Here is an 18,175-nt window from a genome sequence, read left to right on the forward strand (position 1 = left end):
CTTTCTGAGCATAAAACTGCATTTTGTGACAAAGTGAATCAGTGGATGATGAGAATGTCAGTTTTGACAAAGAACACTGTTCATTACTAAAATGCTCTAATTGAGCTGTTAGAATGTCAGAAACAAGCTTTCTGAGCTGAAAACTGCATTTTGTGACAAAAAGCATCCGTGGATGATGAGAATGTCAGTTTTGACAAAGAACACTGATCATCACTAAAATGCTCCAATTGAGCTGTTAGAATGTCAGAAACAAGCTTTCTGAGCTGAGAACTGCATTTTGTGACAAAGTGAATCAGTGGATGATGAGAATGTCACTTTTGACAAAGAACACTGATCATTACTAAAATGCTCTAATTGAGCTGTTAGAATGTCAGAAACAAGCTTTCTGAGCATAAAACTGCATTTTGTGACAAAGTGAATCAGTGGATGATGAGAATGTCACTTTTGACAAAGAACACTGATCATTACTAAAATGCTCTAATTGAGCTGTTAGAATGTCAGAAACAAGCTTTCTGAGCATAAAACTGCATTTTGTGACAAAGTGAATCAGTGGATGATGAGAATGTCACTTTTGACAAAGAACACTGATCATCACTAAAATGCTCCAATTGAGCTGTTAGAATGTCAGAAACAAGCTTTCTGAGCTGAGAACTGCATTTTGTGACAAAGTGAATCAGTGGATGATGAGAATGTCACTTTTGACAAAGAACACTGATCATTACTAAAATGCTCTAATTGAGCTGTTAGAATGTCAGAAACAAGCTTTCTGAGCATAAAACTGCATTTTGTGACAAAGTGAATCAGTGGATGATGAGAATGTCACTTTTGACAAAGAACACTGATCATTACTAAAATGCTCTAATTGAGCTGTTAGAATGTCAGAAACAAGCTTTCTGAGCATAAAACTGCATTTTGTGACAAAGTGAATCAGTGGATGATGAGAATGTCACTTTTGACAAAGAACACTGTTCATTACTAAAATGCTCTAATTGAGTTGTTAGAATGTCAGAAACAAGCTTTCTGAGCTGAGAACTGCATTTTGTGACAAAAAGCATTAGTGGATGATGAGAATGTCAGTTTTGACAAAGAACACTGTTCATTACTAAAATGCTCTAATTGAGCTGTTAGAATGTCAGAAACAAGCTTTCTGAGCATAAAACTGCATTTTGTGACAAAGTGCATCAGTGGATGATGAGAATGTCAGTTTTGACAAAGAACACTGTTAATTACTAAAATGCTCTAATTGAGCTGTTAGAATGTCAGAAACAAGCTTTCTGAGCTGAAAACTGCATTTTGTGACAAAAAGCATCCGTGGATGATGAGAATGTCAGTTTTGACAAAGAACACTGATCATCACTAAAATGCTCCAATTGAGCTGTTAGAATGTCAGAAACAAGCTTTCTGAGCTGAGAACTGCATTTTGTGACATAGTTCATCAGTGGATGATGAGAATGTCAGTTTTGACAAAGAACACTGTTCATTACTAAAATGCTCTAATTGAGCTGTTAGAATGTCAGAAACAAGCTTTCTGAGCTGAGAACTGCATTTTGTGACAAAGTGAATCAGTGGATGATGAGAATGTCACTTTTGACAAAGAACACTGATCATTGCTAAAATGCTCTAATTGAGCTGTTAGAATGTCAGAAACAAGCTTTCTGAGCTGAGAACTGCATTTTGTGACAAAGTGCATCAGTGGATGATGAGAATGTCAGTTTTGACAAAGAACACTGTTCATTACTAAAATGCTCTAATTGAGCTGTTAGAATGTCAGAAACAAGCTTTCTGAGCTGAGAACTGCATTTTGTGACATAGTGCATCAGTGGATGATGAGAATGTCAGTTTTGACAAAGAACACTGTTCATTACTAAAATGCTCTAATTGAGCTGTTAGAATGTCAGAAACAAGCTTTCTGAGCTGAGAACTGCATTTTGTGACAAAGTTCATCAGTGGATGATGAGAATGTCAGTTTTGACAAAGAACACTGATCATTACTAAAATGCTCCAATTGAGCTGTTAGAATGTCAGAAACAAGCTTTCTGAGCATAAAACTGCATTTTGTGACAAAGTGCATCAGTGGATGATGAGAATGTCAGTTTTGACAAAGAACACTGTTCATTACTAAAATGCTCTAATTGAGCTGTTAGAATGTCAGAAACAAGCTTTCTGAGCTGAGAACTGCATTTTGTGACATTTTGTGACAAAGAAACAAGCTTTCTGAGCATAAAACTGCATTTTGTGACAAAGTGCATCAGTGGATGATGAGAATGTCAGTTTTGACAAAGAACACTGTTAAATGCTCTAATTGAGCTGTTAGAATGTCAGAAACAAGCTTTCTGAGCTGAAAACTGCATTTTGTGACAAAAAGCATCCGTGGATGATGAGAATGTCAGTTTTGACAAAGAACACTGATCATGCTCTAATTGAGCTGTTAGAATGTCAGAAACAAGCTTTCTGAGCTGAGAACTGCATTTTGTGACATAGTGCATCAGTGGATGATGAGAATGTCAGTTTTGACAAAGAACACTGTTCATTACTAAAATGCTCTAATTGAGCTGTTAGAATGTCAGAAACAAGCTTTCTGAGCTGAGAACTGCATTTTGTGACAAAGTTCATCAGTGGATGATGAGAATGTCAGTTTTGACAAAGAACACTGATCATTACTAAAATGCTCTAATTGAGCTGTTAGAATGTCAGAAACAAGCTTTCTGAGCATAAAACTGCATTTTGTGACAAAGTGCATCAGTGGATGATGAGAATGTCAGTTTTGACAAAGAACACTGTTCATTACTAAAATGCTCTAATTGAGCTGTTAGAATGTCAGAAACAAGCTTTCTGAGCTGAAAACTGCATTTTGTGACAAAAAGCATCCGTGGATGATGAGAATGTCAGTTTTGACAAAGAACACTGATCATCACTAAAATGCTCCAATTGAGCTGTTAGAATGTCAGAAACAAGCTTTCTGAGCTGAGAACTGCATTTTGTGACAAAGTGAATCAGTGGATGATGAGAATGTCACTTTTGACAAAGAACACTGATCATTACTAAAATGCTCTAATTGAGCTGTTAGAATGTCAGAAACAAGCTTTCTGAGCATAAAACTGCATTTTGTGACAAAGTGAATCAGTGGATGATGAGAATGTCACTTTTGACAAAGAACACTGATCATTACTAAAATGCTCTAATTGAGCTGTTAGAATGTCAGAAACAAGCTTTCTGAGCATAAAACTGCATTTTGTGACAAAGTGAATCAGTGGATGATGAGAATGTCACTTTTGACAAAGAACACTGTTCATTACTAAAATGCTCTAATTGAGTTGTTAGAATGTCAGAAACAAGCTTTCTGAGCTGAGAACTGCATTTTGTGACAAAAAGCATTAGTGGATGATGAGAATGTCAGTTTTGACAAAGAACACTGTTCATTACTAAAATGCTCTAATTGAGCTGTTAGAATGTCAGAAACAAGCTTTCTGAGCATAAAACTGCATTTTGTGACAAAGTGCATCAGTGGATGATGAGAATGTCAGTTTTGACAAAGAACACTGTTCATTACTAAAATGCTCTAATTGAGCTGTTAGAATGTCAGAAACAAGCTTTCTGAGCATAAAACTGCATTTTGTGACAAAGTGCATCAGTGGATGATGAGAATGTCAGTTTTGACAAAGAACACTGTTCATTACTAAAATGCTCTAATTGAGCTGTTAGAATGTCAGAAACAAGCTTTCTGAGCTGAAAACTGCATTTTGTGACAAAAAGCATCCGTGGATGATGAGAATGTCAGTTTTGACAAAGAACACTGATCATCACTAAAATGCTCCAATTGAGCTGTTAGAATGTCAGAAACAAGCTTTCTGAGCTGAGAACTGCATTTTGTGACAAAGTGAATCAGTGGATGATGAGAATGTCACTTTTGACAAAGAACACTGATCATTACTAAAATGCTCTAATTGAGCTGTTAGAATGTCAGAAACAAGCTTTCTGAGCATAAAACTGCATTTTGTGACAAAGTGAATCAGTGGATGATGAGAATGTCACTTTTGACAAAGAACACTGATCATTACTAAAATGCTCTAATTGAGCTGTTAGAATGTCAGAAACAAGCTTTCTGAGCATAAAACTGCATTTTGTGACAAAGTGCATCAGTGGATGATGAGAATGTCACTTTTGACAAAGAACACTGTTCATTACTAAAATGCTCTAATTGAGTTGTTAGAATGTCAGAAACAAGCTTTCTGAGCTGAAAACAGCATTTATTTGACAAAGTGCATCAGTGGATGATGAGAATGTCAGTTTTGACAAAGAACACTGTTCATGACTCAAATGCTCTAATTGAGCTGTTAGAATGTCAGAAACAAGCTTTCTGAGCTGAGAACTGCATTTTGTGACAAAGTGAATCAGTGGATGATGAGAATGTCACTTTTGACAAAGAACACTGATCATTGCTAAAATGCTCTAATTGAGCTGTTAGAATGTCAGAAACAAGCTTTCTGAGCTGAGAACTGCATTTTGTGACACTGTGCATCAGTGGATGATGAGAATGTCAGTTTTGACAAAGAACACTGTTCATTGCTAAAATGCTCTAATTGAGCTGTTAGAATCTCAGAAACAAGCTTTCTGAGCTGAGAACTGCATTTTGTGACAAAGTTCATCAGTGGATGATGAGAATGTCAGTTTTGACAAAGAACACTGATCATTACTAAAATGCTCTAATTGAGCTGTTAGAATGTCAGAAACAAGCTTTCTGAGCTGAGAACTGCATTTTGTGACAAAGTGAATCAGTGGATGATGAGAATGTCACTTTTGACAAAGAACACTGATCATTGCTAAAATGCTCTAATTGAGCTGTTAGAATGTCAGAAACAAGCTTTCTGAGCTGAGAACTGCATTTTGTGACATAGTGCATCAGTCGATGATGAGAATGTCAGTTTTGACAAAGAACACTGTTCATTACTAAAATGCTCTAATTGAGCTGTTAGAATGTCAGAAACAAGCTTTCTGAGCTGAAAACTGCATTTTGTGACAAAAAGCATCAGTGGATGATGAGAATGTCAGTTTTGACAAAGAACACTGATCATTACTAAAATGCTCTAATTGAGCTGTTAGAATGTCAGAAACAAGCTTTCTGAGCTGAAAACTGCATTTTGTGACAAAGTGAATCAGTGGATGATGAGAATGTCAGTTTTGACAAAGAACACTGTTCATTACTGAAATGCTCCAATTGAGCTGTTAGAATGTCAGAAACAAGCTTTCTGAGCTGAGAAATGCATTTTGTGACATAGTTCATCAGTGGATGATGAGAATGTCAGTTTTGACAAAGAACACTGATCATTACTAAAATGCTCTAATTGAGCTGTTAGAATGTCAGAAACAAGCTTTCTGAGCTGAGAACTGCATTTTGTGACAAAGTGAATCAGTGGATGATGAGAATGTCACTTTTGACAAAGAACACTGATCATTGCTAAAATGCTCTAATTGAGCTGTTAGAATGTCAGAAACAAGCTTTCTGAGCTGAGAACTGCATTTTGTGACAAAAAGCATCAGTGGATGATGAGAATGTCAGTTTTGACAAAGAACACTGATCATTACTAAAATGCTCTAATTGAGCTGTTAGAATGTCAGAAACAAGCTTTCTGAGCTGAGAACTGCATTTTGTGACAAAAAGCATCAGTGGATGATGAGAATGTCAGTTTTGACAAAGAACACTGATCATTACTAAAATGCTCTAATTGAGCTGTTAGAATGTCAGAAACAAGCTTTCTGAGCTGAAAACTGCATTTTGTGACAAAAAGCATCAGTGGATGATGAGAATGTCAGTTTTGACAAAGAACACTGTTCATTACTAAAATGCTCTAATTGAGCTGTTAGAATGTCAGAAACAAGCTTTCTGAGCTGAGAACTGCATTTTGTGACAAAAAGCATCAGTGGATGATGAGAATGTCAGTTTTGACAAAGAACACTGATCATTACTAAAATGCTCTAATTGAGCTGTTAGAATGTCAGAAACAAGCTTTCTGAGCTGGAAACTTTATTTTGTGACAAAAAGCATCAGTGGATGATGAGAATGTCAGTTTTGACAAAGAACACTGATCATTACTAAAATGCTCCAATTGAGCTGTTAGAATGTCAGAAACAAGCTTTCTGAGCTGAAAACTGCATTTTGTGACAAAGTGAATCAGTGGATGATGAGAATGTCACTTTTGACAAAGAACACTGTTCATTACTAAAATGCTCTAATTGAGTTGTTAGAATGTCAGAAACAAGCTTTCTGAGCTGAGAACTGCATTTTGTGACAAAAAGCATCAGTGGATGATGAGAATGTCAGTTTTGACAAAGAACACTGTTCATTACTAAAATGCTCTAATTGAATGTCAGAAACAAGCTTTCTGAGCTGAGAACTGCATTTTGTGACAAAGTGAATCAGTGGATGATGAGAATGTCACTTTTGACAAAGAACACTGATCATTACTAAAATGCTCTAATTGAGCTGTTAGAATGTCAGAAACAAGCTTTCTGAGCATAAAACTGCATTTTGTGACAAAGTGCATCAGTGGATGATGAGAATGTCAGTTTTGACAAAGAACACTGTTCATTACTAAAATGCTCTAATTGAGCTGTTAGAATGTCAGAAACAAGCTTTCTGAGCTGAAAACTGCATTTTGTGACAAAAAGCATCCGTGGATGATGAGAATGTCAGTTTTGACAAAGAACACTGATCATCACTAAAATGCTCCAATTGAGCTGTTAGAATGTCAGAAACAAGCTTTCTGAGCTGAGAACTGCATTTTGTGACATAGTTCATCAGTGGATGATGAGAATGTCAGTTTTGACAAAGAACACTGTTCATTACTAAAATGCTCTAATTGAGCTGTTAGAATGTCAGAAACAAGCTTTCTGAGCTGAGAACTGCATTTTGTGACATAGTTCATCAGTGGATGATGAGAATGTCAGTTTTGACAAAGAACACTGTTCATTACTAAAATGCTCTAATTGAGCTGTTAGAATGTCAGAAACAAGCTTTCTGAGCTGAGAACTGCATTTTGTGACAAAGTGAATCAGTGGATGATGAGAATGTCACTTTTGACAAAGAACACTGATCATTACTAAAATGCTCTAATTGAGCTGTTAGAATGTCAGAAACAAGCTTTCTGAGCATAAAACTGCATTTTGTGACAAAGTGAATCAGTGGATGATGAGAATGTCACTTTTGACAAAGAACACTGATCATTACTAAAATGCTCTAATTGAGCTGTTAGAATGTCAGAAACAAGCTTTCTGAGCATAAAACTGCATTTTGTGACAAAGTGAATCAGTGGATGATGAGAATGTCACTTTTGACAAAGAACACTGTTCATTACTAAAATGCTCTAATTGAGTTGTTAGAATGTCAGAAACAAGCTTTCTGAGCTGAGAACTGCATTTTGTGACAAAAAGCATTAGTGGATGATGAGAATGTCAGTTTTGACAAAGAACACTGTTCATTACTAAAATGCTCTAATTGAGCTGTTAGAATGTCAGAAACAAGCTTTCTGAGCATAAAACTGCATTTTGTGACAAAGTGCATCAGTGGATGATGAGAATGTCAGTTTTGACAAAGAACACTGTTCATTACTAAAATGCTCTAATTGAGCTGTTAGAATGTCAGAAACAAGCTTTCTGAGCTGAAAACTGCATTTTGTGACAAAAAGCATCCGTGGATGATGAGAATGTCAGTTTTGACAAAGAACACTGATCATCACTAAAATGCTCCAATTGAGCTGTTAGAATGTCAGAAACAAGCTTTCTGAGCTGAGAACTGCATTTTGTGACATAGTTCATCAGTGGATGATGAGAATGTCAGTTTTGACAAAGAACACTGTTCATTACTAAAATGCTCTAATTGAGCTGTTAGAATGTCAGAAACAAGCTTTCTGAGCTGAGAACTGCATTTTGTGACAAAGTGAATCAGTGGATGATGAGAATGTCACTTTTGACAAAGAACACTGATCATTGCTAAAATGCTCTAATTGAGCTGTTAGAATGTCAGAAACAAGCTTTCTGAGCTGAGAACTGCATTTTGTGACATAGTGCATCAGTGGATGATGAGAATGTCAGTTTTGACAAAGAACACTGTTCATTACTAAAATGCTCTAATTGAGCTGTTAGAATGTCAGAAACAAGCTTTCTGAGCTGAGAACTGCATTTTGTGACATAGTGCATCAGTGGATGATGAGAATGTCAGTTTTGACAAAGAACACTGTTCATTACTAAAATGCTCTAATTGAGCTGTTAGAATGTCAGAAACAAGCTTTCTGAGCTGAGAACTGCATTTTGTGACAAAGTTCATCAGTGGATGATGAGAATGTCAGTTTTGACAAAGAACACTGATCATTACTAAAATGCTCCAATTGAGCTGTTAGAATGTCAGAAACAAGCTTTCTGAGCTGAGAACTGCATTTTGTGACATAGTTCATCAGTGGATGATGAGAATGTCAGTTTTGACAAAGAACACTGATCATTACTAAAATGCTCCAATTGAGCTGTTAGAATGTCAGAAACAAGCTTTCTGAGCTGAAAACAGCATTTATTTGACAAAGTGCATCAGTGGATGATGAGAATGTCAGTTTTGACAAAGAACACTGTTCATTACTCAAATGCTCTAATTGAGCTGTTAGAATGTCAGAAACAAGCTTTCTGAGCTGAGAACTGCATTTTGTGACAAAGTGAATCAGTGGATGATGAGAATGTCACTTTTGACAAAGAACACTGATCATTGCTAAAATGCTCTAATTGAGCTGTTAGAATGTCAGAAACAAGCTTTCTGAGCTGAGAACTGCATTTTGTGACACTGTGCATCAGTGGATGATGAGAATGTCAGTTTTGACAAAGAACACTGTTCATTGCTAAAATGCTCTAATTGAGCTGTTAGAATCTCAGAAACAAGCTTTTTTGAGCTGAGAACTGCATTTTGTGACAAAGTTCATCAGTGGATGATGAGAATGTCAGTTTTGACAAAGAACACTGATCATTACTAAAATGCTCTAATTGAGCTGTTAGAATGTCAGAAACAAGCTTTCTGAGCTGAGAACTGCATTTTGTGACAAAGTTCATCAGTGGATGATGAGAATGTCAGTTTTGACAAAGAACACTGATCATTACTAAAATGCTCCAATTGAGCTGTTAGAATGTCAGAAACAAGCTTTCTGAGCTGAGAACTGCATTTTGTGACATAGTTCATCAGTGGATGATGAGAATGTCAGTTTTGACAAAGAACACTGATCATTACTAAAATGCTCCAATTGAGCTGTTAGAATGTCAGAAACAAGCTTTCTGAGCTGAAAACAGCATTTATTTGACAAAGTGCATCAGTGGATGATGAGAATGTCAGTTTTGACAAAGAACACTGTTCATTACTCAAATGCTCTAATTGAGCTGTTAGAATGTCAGAAACAAGCTTTCTGAGCTGAGAACTGCATTTTGTGACAAAGTGAATCAGTGGATGATGAGAATGTCACTTTTGACAAAGAACACTGATCATTGCTAAAATGCTCTAATTGAGCTGTTAGAATGTCAGAAACAAGCTTTCTGAGCTGAGAACTGCATTTTGTGACACTGTGCATCAGTGGATGATGAGAATGTCAGTTTTGACAAAGAACACTGTTCATTGCTAAAATGCTCTAATTGAGCTGTTAGAATCTCAGAAACAAGCTTTTTTGAGCTGAGAACTGCATTTTGTGACAAAGTTCATCAGTGGATGATGAGAATGTCAGTTTTGACAAAGAACACTGATCATTACTAAAATGCTCTAATTGAGCTGTTAGAATGTCAGAAACAAGCTTTCTGAGCTGAGAACTGCATTTTGTGACAAAGTGAATCAGTGGATGATGAGAATGTAGCTTTTGACAAAGAACACTGATCATTGCTAAAATGCTCTAATTGAGCTGTTAGAATGTCAGAAACAAGCTTTCTGAGCTGAGAACTGCATTTTGTGACATAGTGCATCAGTCGATGATGAGAATGTCAGTTTTGACAAAGAACACTGTTCATTACTAAAATGCTCTAATTGAGCTGTTAGAATGTCAGAAACAAGCTTTCTGAGCTGAGAACTGCATTTTGTGACAAAGTTCATCAGTGGATGATGAGAATGTCAGTTTTGACAAAGAACACTGTTCATTACTAAAATGCTCCAATTGAGCTGTTAGAATGTCAGAAACAAGCTTTCTGAGCTGAGAACTGCATTTTGTGACATAGTTCATCAGTGGATGATGAGAATGTCAGTTTTGACAAAGAACACTGTTCATTACTAAAATGCTCTAATTGAGCTGTTAGAATGTCAGAAACAAGCTTTCTGAGCTGAGAACTGCATTTTGTGACAAAGTGAATCAGTGGATGATGAGAATGTCACTTTTGACAAAGAACACTGATCATTACTAAAATGCTCTAATTGAGCTGTTAGAATGTCAGAAACAAGCTTTCTGAGCTGAAAACTGCATTTTGTGACAAAGTGCATCAGTGGATGATGAGAATGTCAGTTTTGACAAAGAACACTGTTCATTACTAAAATGCTCTAATTGAGCTGTTAAAATATCAGAAACAAGCTTTCTGAGCTGAAAACTGCATTTTGTGACAAAAAGCATCAGTGGATGATGAGAATGTCAGTTTTGACAAAGAACACTGATCATTACTAAAATGCTCCAATTGAGCTGTTAGAATGTCAGAAACAAGCTTTCTGAGCTGAAAACTGCATTTTGTGACAAAAAGCATCAGTGGATGATGAGAATGTCAGTTTTGACAAAGAACACTGATCATTACTAAAATGCTCTAATTGAGCTGTTAGAATGTCAGAAACAAGCTTTCTGAGCTGAAAACTGCATTTTGTGACAAAGTGAATCAGTGGATGATGAGAATGTCAGTTTTGACAAAGAACACTGTTCATTACTGAAATGCTCCAATTGAGCTGTTAGAATGTCAGAAACAAGCTTTCTGAGCTGAGAAATGCATTTTGTGACAAAAAGCATCAGTGGATGATGAGAATGTCAGTTTTGACAAAGAACACTGATCATTACTAAAATGCTCTAATTGAGCTGTTAGAATGTCAGAAACAAGCTTTCTGAGCTGAGAACTGCATTTTGTGACAAAGTGAATCAGTGGATGATGAGAATGTCACTTTTGACAAAGAACACTGATCATTGCTAAAATGCTCTAATTGAGCTGTTAGAATGTCAGAAACAAGCTTTCTGAGCTGAGAACTGCATTTTGTGACATAGTGCATCAGTGGATGATGAGAATGTCAGTTTTGACAAAGAACACTGTTCATTACTAAAATGCTCTAATTGAGCTGTTAGAATGTCAGAAACAAGCTTTCTGAGCTGAGAACTGCATTTTGTGACAAAAAGCATCAGTGGATGATGAGAATGTCAGTTTTGACAAAGAACACTGTTCATTACTAAAATGCTCTAATTGAGCTGTTAGAATGTCAGAAACAAGCTTTCTGAGCTGAGAACTGCATTTTGTGACAAAAAGCATCAGTGGATGATGAGAATGTCAGTTTTGACAAAGAACACTGATCAATACTAAAATGCTCTAATTGAGCTGTTAGAATGTCAGAAACAAGCTTTCTGAGCTGAAAACTGCATTTTGTGACAAAGTGAATCAGTGGATGATGAGAATGTCAGTTTTGACAAAGAACACTGTTCATTACTAAAATGCTCTAATTGAGCTGTTAGAATGTCAGAAACAAGCTTTCTGAGCTGAGAACTGCATTTTGTGACAAAGTGAATCAGTGGATGATGAGAATGTTAGTTTTGACAAAGAACACTGATCGTTACTGAAATGCTCTAATTGAGCTGTTAGAATGTCAGAAACAAGCTTTCTGAGCTGAAAACTGCATTTTGTGACAAAAAGCATCAGTGGATGATGAGAATGTCAGTTTTGACAAAGAACACTGTTCATTACTAAAATGCTCTAATTAAGCTGTTAGAATGTCAGAAACAAGCTTTCTGAGCTGAAAACTGCATTTTGTGACAAAGTGAATCAGTGGATGATGAGAATGTCACTTTTGACAAAGAACACTGATCATTACTAAAATGCTCTAATTGAGCTGTTAGAATGTCAGAAACAAGCTTTCTGAGCATAAAACTGCATTTTGTGACAAAGTGAATCAGTGGATGATGAGAATGTCACTTTTGACAAAGAACACTGTTCATTACTAAAATGCTCTAATTGAGTTGTTAGAATGTCAGAAACAAGCTTTCTGAGCTGAGAACTGCATTTTGTGACAAAAAGCATTAGTGGATGATGAGAATGTCAGTTTTGACAAAGAACACTGTTCATTACTAAAATGCTCTAATTGAGCTGTTAGAATGTCAGAAACAAGCTTTCTGAGCATAAAACTGCATTTTGTGACAAAGTGCATCAGTGGATGATGAGAATATCAGTTTTGACAAAGAACACTGTTCATTACTAAAATGCTCTAATTGAGCTGTTAGAATGTCAGAAACAAGCTTTCTGAGCTGAAAACTGCATTTTGTGACAAAAAGCATCCGTGGATGATGAGAATGTCAGTTTTGACAAAGAACACTGATCATCACTAAAATGCTCCAATTGAGCTGTTAGAATGTCAGAAACAAGCTTTCTGAGCTGAGAACTGCATTTTGTGACATAGTTCATCAGTGGATGATGAGAATGTCAGTTTTGACAAAGAACACTGTTCATTACTAAAATGCTCTAATTGAGCTGTTAGAATGTCAGAAACAAGCTTTCTGAGCTGAAAACAGCATTTATTTGACAAAGTGCATCAGTGGATGATGAGAATGTCAGTTTTGACAAAGAACACTGTTCATTACTAAAATGCTCTAATTGAGCTGTTAGAATGTCAGAAACAAGCTTTCTGAGCTGAGAACTGCATTTTGTGAAAAAGTGAATCAGTGGATGATGAGAATGTCACTTTTGACAAAGAACACTGATCATTGCTAAAATGCTCTAATTGAGCTGTTAGAATGTCAGAAACAAGCTTTCTGAGCTGAGAACTGCATTTTGTGACATAGTGCATCAGTGGATGATGAGAATGTCAGTTTTGACAAAGAACACTGTTCATTACTAAAATGCTCTAATTGAGCTGTTAGAATGTCAGAAACAAGCTTTCTGAGCTGAGAACTGCATTTTGTGACAAAGTTCATCAGTGGATGATGAGAATGTCAGTTTTGACAAAGAACACTGATCATTACTAAAATGCTCTAATTGAGCTGTTAGAATGTCAGAAACAAGCTTTCTGAGCTGAGAACTGCATTTTGTGACAAAGTGAATCAGTGGATGATGAGAATGTCACTTTTGACAAAGAACACTGATCATTGCTAAAATGCTCTAATTGAGCTGTTAGAATGTCAGAAACAAGCTTTCTGGGCTGAGAACTGCATTTTGTGACATAGTGCATCAGTGGATGATGAGAATGTCAGTTTTGACAAAGAACACTGTTCATTACTAAAATGCTCTAATTGAGCTGTTAGAATGTCAGAAACAAGCTTTCTGAGCTGAGAACTGCATTTTGTGACAAAGTACATCAGTGGATGATGAGAATGTCAGTTTTGACAAAGAACACTGATCATTACTTAAATGCTCCAATTGAGCTGTTAGAATGTCAGAAACAAGCTTTCTGAGCTGAGAACTGCATTTTGTGACAGTTCATCAGTGGATGATGAGAATGTCAGTTTTGACAAAGAACACTGTTCATTACTAAAATGCTCTAATTGAGCTGTTAGAATGTCAGAAACAAGCTTTCTGAGCTGAGAACTGCATTTTGTGACAAAAAGCATCAGTGGATGATGAGAATGTCAGTTTTGACAAAGAACACTGATCATTACTAAAATGCTCCAATTGAGCTGTTAGAATGTCAGAAACAAGCTTTCTGAGCTGAGAACTGCATTTTGTGCCAAAGTGAATCAGTGGATGATGAGAATGTCACTTTTGACAAAGAACACTGATCATTACTAAAATGCTCTAATTGGATGATGAGAATGTCAGTTTTGACAAAGAACACTGTTCATTACTAAAATGCTCTAATTGAGCTGTTAGAATGTCAGAAACAAGCTTTCTGAGCTGAGAACTGCATTTTGTGACAAAGTGAATCAGTGGATGATGAGAATGTCACTTTTGACAAAGAACACTGATCATTACTAAAAGTCTCTAATTGAGCTGTTAGAATGTCAGAAACAAGCTTTCTGAGCTGAAAACTGCATTTTGTGACAAAGTGCATCAGTGGATGATGAGAATGTCAGTTTTGACAAAGAACACTGATCATTACTAAAATGCTCCAATTGAGCTGTTAGAATGTCAGAAACAAGCTTTCTGAGCTGAAAACTGCATTTTGTGACAAAAAGCATCAGTGGATGATGAGAATGTCAGTTTTGACAAAGAACACTGATCATTACTAAAATGCTCTAATTGAGCTGTTAGAATGTCAGAAACAAGCTTTCTGAGCTGAAAACTGCATTTTGTGACAAAGTGAATCAGTGGATGATGAGAATGTCAGTTTTGACAAAGAACACTGTTCATTACTGAAATGCTCCAATTGAGCTGTTAGAATGTCAGAAACAAGCTTTCTGAGCTGAGAAATGCATTTTGTGACATAGTTCATCAGTGGATGATGAGAATGTCAGTTTTGACAAAGAACACTGATCATTACTAAAATGCTCTAATTGAGCTGTTAGAATGTCAGAAACAAGCTTTCTGAGCTGAGAACTGCATTTTGTGACAAAGTGAATCAGTGGATGATGAGAATGTCACTTTTGACAAAGAACACTGATCATTACTAAAATGCTCTAATTGAGCTGTTAGAATGTCAGAAACAAGCTTTCTGAGCATAAAACTGCATTTTGTGACAAAGTGCATCAGTGGATGATGAGAATGTCAGTTTTGACAAAGAACACTGTTCATTACTAAAATGCTCTAATTGAGCTATTAGAATGTCAGAAACAAGCTTTCTGAGCTGAAAACTGCATTTTGTGACAAAAAGCATCCGTGGATGATGAGAATGTCACTTTTGACAAAGAACACTGATCATTACTAAAATGCTCTAATTGAGCTGTTAGAATGTCAGAAACAAGCTTTTTGAGCATAAAACTGCATTTTGTGACAAAGTGAATCAGTGGATGATGAGAATGTCACTTTTGACAAAGAACACTGATCATTACTAAAATGCTCTAATTGAGCTGTTAGAATGTCAGAAACAAGCTTTCTGAGCATAAAACTGCATTTTGTGACAAAGTGAATCAGTGGATGATGAGAATGTCACTTTTGACAAAGAACACTGATCATCACTAAAATGCTCCAATTGAGCTGTTAGAATGTCAGAAACAAGCTTTCTGAGCTGAGAACTGCATTTTGTGACAAAGTGAATCAGTGGATGATGAGAATGTCACTTTTGACAAAGAACACTGATCATTACTAAAATGCTCTAATTGAGCTGTTAGAATGTCAGAAACAAGCTTTCTGAGCATAAAACTGCATTTTGTGACAAAGTGAATCAGTGGATGATGAGAATGTCACTTTTGACAAAGAACACTGATCATTACTAAAATGCTCTAATTGAGCTGTTAGAATGTCAGAAACAAGCTTTCTGAGCATAAAACTGCATTTTGTGACAAAGTGAATCAGTGGATGATGAGAATGTCACTTTTGACAAAGAACACTGTTCATTACTAAAATGCTCTAATTGAGTTGTTAGAATGTCAGAAACAAGCTTTCTGAGCTGAGAACTGCATTTTGTGACAAAAAGCATTAGTGGATGATGAGAATGTCAGTTTTGACAAAGAACACTGTTCATTACTAAATGCTCTAATTGAGCTGTTAGAATGTCAGAAACAAGCTTTCTGAGCATAAAACTGCATATTGTGACAAAGTGCATCAGTGGATGATGAGAATGTCAGTTTTGACAAAGAACACTGTTCATTACTAAAATGCTCTAATTGAGCTGTTAGAATGTCAGAAACAAGCTTTCTGAGCTGAAAACTGCATTTTGTGACAAAAAGCATCCGTGGATGATGAGAATGTCAGTTTTGACAAAGAACACTGATCATCACTAAAATGCTCCAATTGAGCTGTTAGAATGTCAGAAACAAGCTTTCTGAGCTGAGAACTGCATTTTGTGACATAGTTCATCAGTGGATGATGAGAATGTCAGTTTTGACAAAGAACACTGTTCATTACTAAAATGCTCTAATTGAGCTGTTAGAATGTCAGAAACAAGCTTTCTGAGCTGAGAACTGCATTTTGTGACAAAGTGAATCAGTGGATGATGAGAATGTCACTTTTGACAAAGAACACTGATCATTGCTAAAATGCTCTAATTGAGCTGTTAGAATGTCAGAAACAAGCTTTCTGAGCTGAGAACTGCATTTTGTGACAAAGTGCATCAGTGGATGATGAGAATGTCAGTTTTGACAAAGAACACTGTTCATTACTAAAATGCTCTAATTGAGCTGTTAGAATGTCAGAAACAAGCTTTCTGAGCTGAGAACTGCATTTTGTGACATAGTGCATCAGTGGATGATGAGAATGTCAGTTTTGACAAAGAACACTGTTCATTACTAAAATGCTCTAATTGAGCTGTTAGAATGTCAGAAACAAGCTTTCTGAGCTGAGAACTGCATTTTGTGACAAAGTTCATCAGTGGATGATGAGAATGTCAGTTTTGACAAAGAACACTGATCATTACTAAAATGCTCCAATTGAGCTGTTAGAATGTCAGAAACAAGCTTTCTGAGCTGAGAACTGCATTTTGTGACATAGTTCATCAGTGGATGATGAGAATGTCAGTTTTGACAAAGAACACTGATCATTACTAAAATGCTCTAATTGAGCTGTTAGAATGTCAGAAACAAGCTTTCTGAGCTGGAAACTGCATTTTGTGACAAAAAGCATCAGTGGATGATGAGAATGTCAGTTTTGACAAAGAACACTGATCATTACTAAAATGCTCCAATTGAGCTGTTAGAATGTCAGAAACAAGCTTTCTGAGCTGAAAACTGCATTTTGTGACAAAGTGAATCAGTGGATGATGAGAATGTCACTTTTGACAAAGAACACTGTTCATTACTAAAATGCTCTAATTGAGTTGTTAGAATGTCAGAAACATGCTTTCTGAGCTGAGAACTGCATTTTGTGACAAAAAGCATCAGTGGATGATGAGAATGTCAGTTTTGACAAAGAACACTGTTCATTACTAAAATGCTCTAATTGAATGTCAGAAACAAGCTTTCTGAGCTGAGAACTGCATTTTGTGACAAAGTGAATCAGTGGATGATGAGAATGTCACTTTTGACAAAGAACACTGATCATTACTAAAATGCTCTAATTGAGCTGTTAGAATGTCAGAAACAAGCTTTCTGATCATAAAACTGCATTTTGTGACAAAGTGCATCAGTGGATGATGAGAATGTCAGTTTTGACAAAGAACACTGTTCATTACTAAAATGCTCTAATTGAGCTGTTAGAATGTCAGAAACAAGCTTTCTGAGCTGAAAACTGCATTTTGTGACAAAAAGCATCCGTGGATGATGAGAATGTCAGTTTTGACAAAGAACACTGATCATCACTAAAATGCTCCAATTGAGCTGTTAGAATGTCAGAAACAAGCTTTCTGAGCTGAGAACTGCATTTTGTGACAAAGTGAATCAGTGGATGATGAGAATGTCACTTTTGACAAAGAACACTGATCATTACTAAAATGCTCTAATTGAGCTGTTAGAATGTCAGAAACAAGCTTTCTGAGCATAAAACTGCATTTTGTGACAAAGTGAATCAGTGGATGATGAGAATGTCACTTTTGACAAAGAACACTGATCATTACTAAAATGCTCTAATTGAGCTGTTAGAATGTCAGAAACAAGCTTTCTGAGCATAAAACTGCATTTTGTGACAAAGTGAATCAGTGGATGATGAGAATGTCACTTTTGACAAAGAACACTGTTCATTACTAAAATGCTCTAATTGAGTTGTTAGAATGTCAGAAACAAGCTTTCTGAGCTGAGAACTGCATTTTGTGACAAAAAGCATTAGTGGATGATGAGAATGTCAGTTTTGACAAAGAACACTGTTCATTACTAAAATGCTCTAATTGAGCTGTTAGAATGTCAGAAACAAGCTTTCTGAGCATAAAACTGCATTTTGTGACAAAGTGCATCAGTGGATGATGAGAATGTCAGTT

Source organism: Barbatula barbatula (assembly GCF_947034865.1).
Source record: "Barbatula barbatula genome assembly, chromosome: 6".
Classification (NCBI taxonomy): domain Eukaryota; kingdom Metazoa; phylum Chordata; class Actinopteri; order Cypriniformes; family Nemacheilidae; genus Barbatula; species Barbatula barbatula.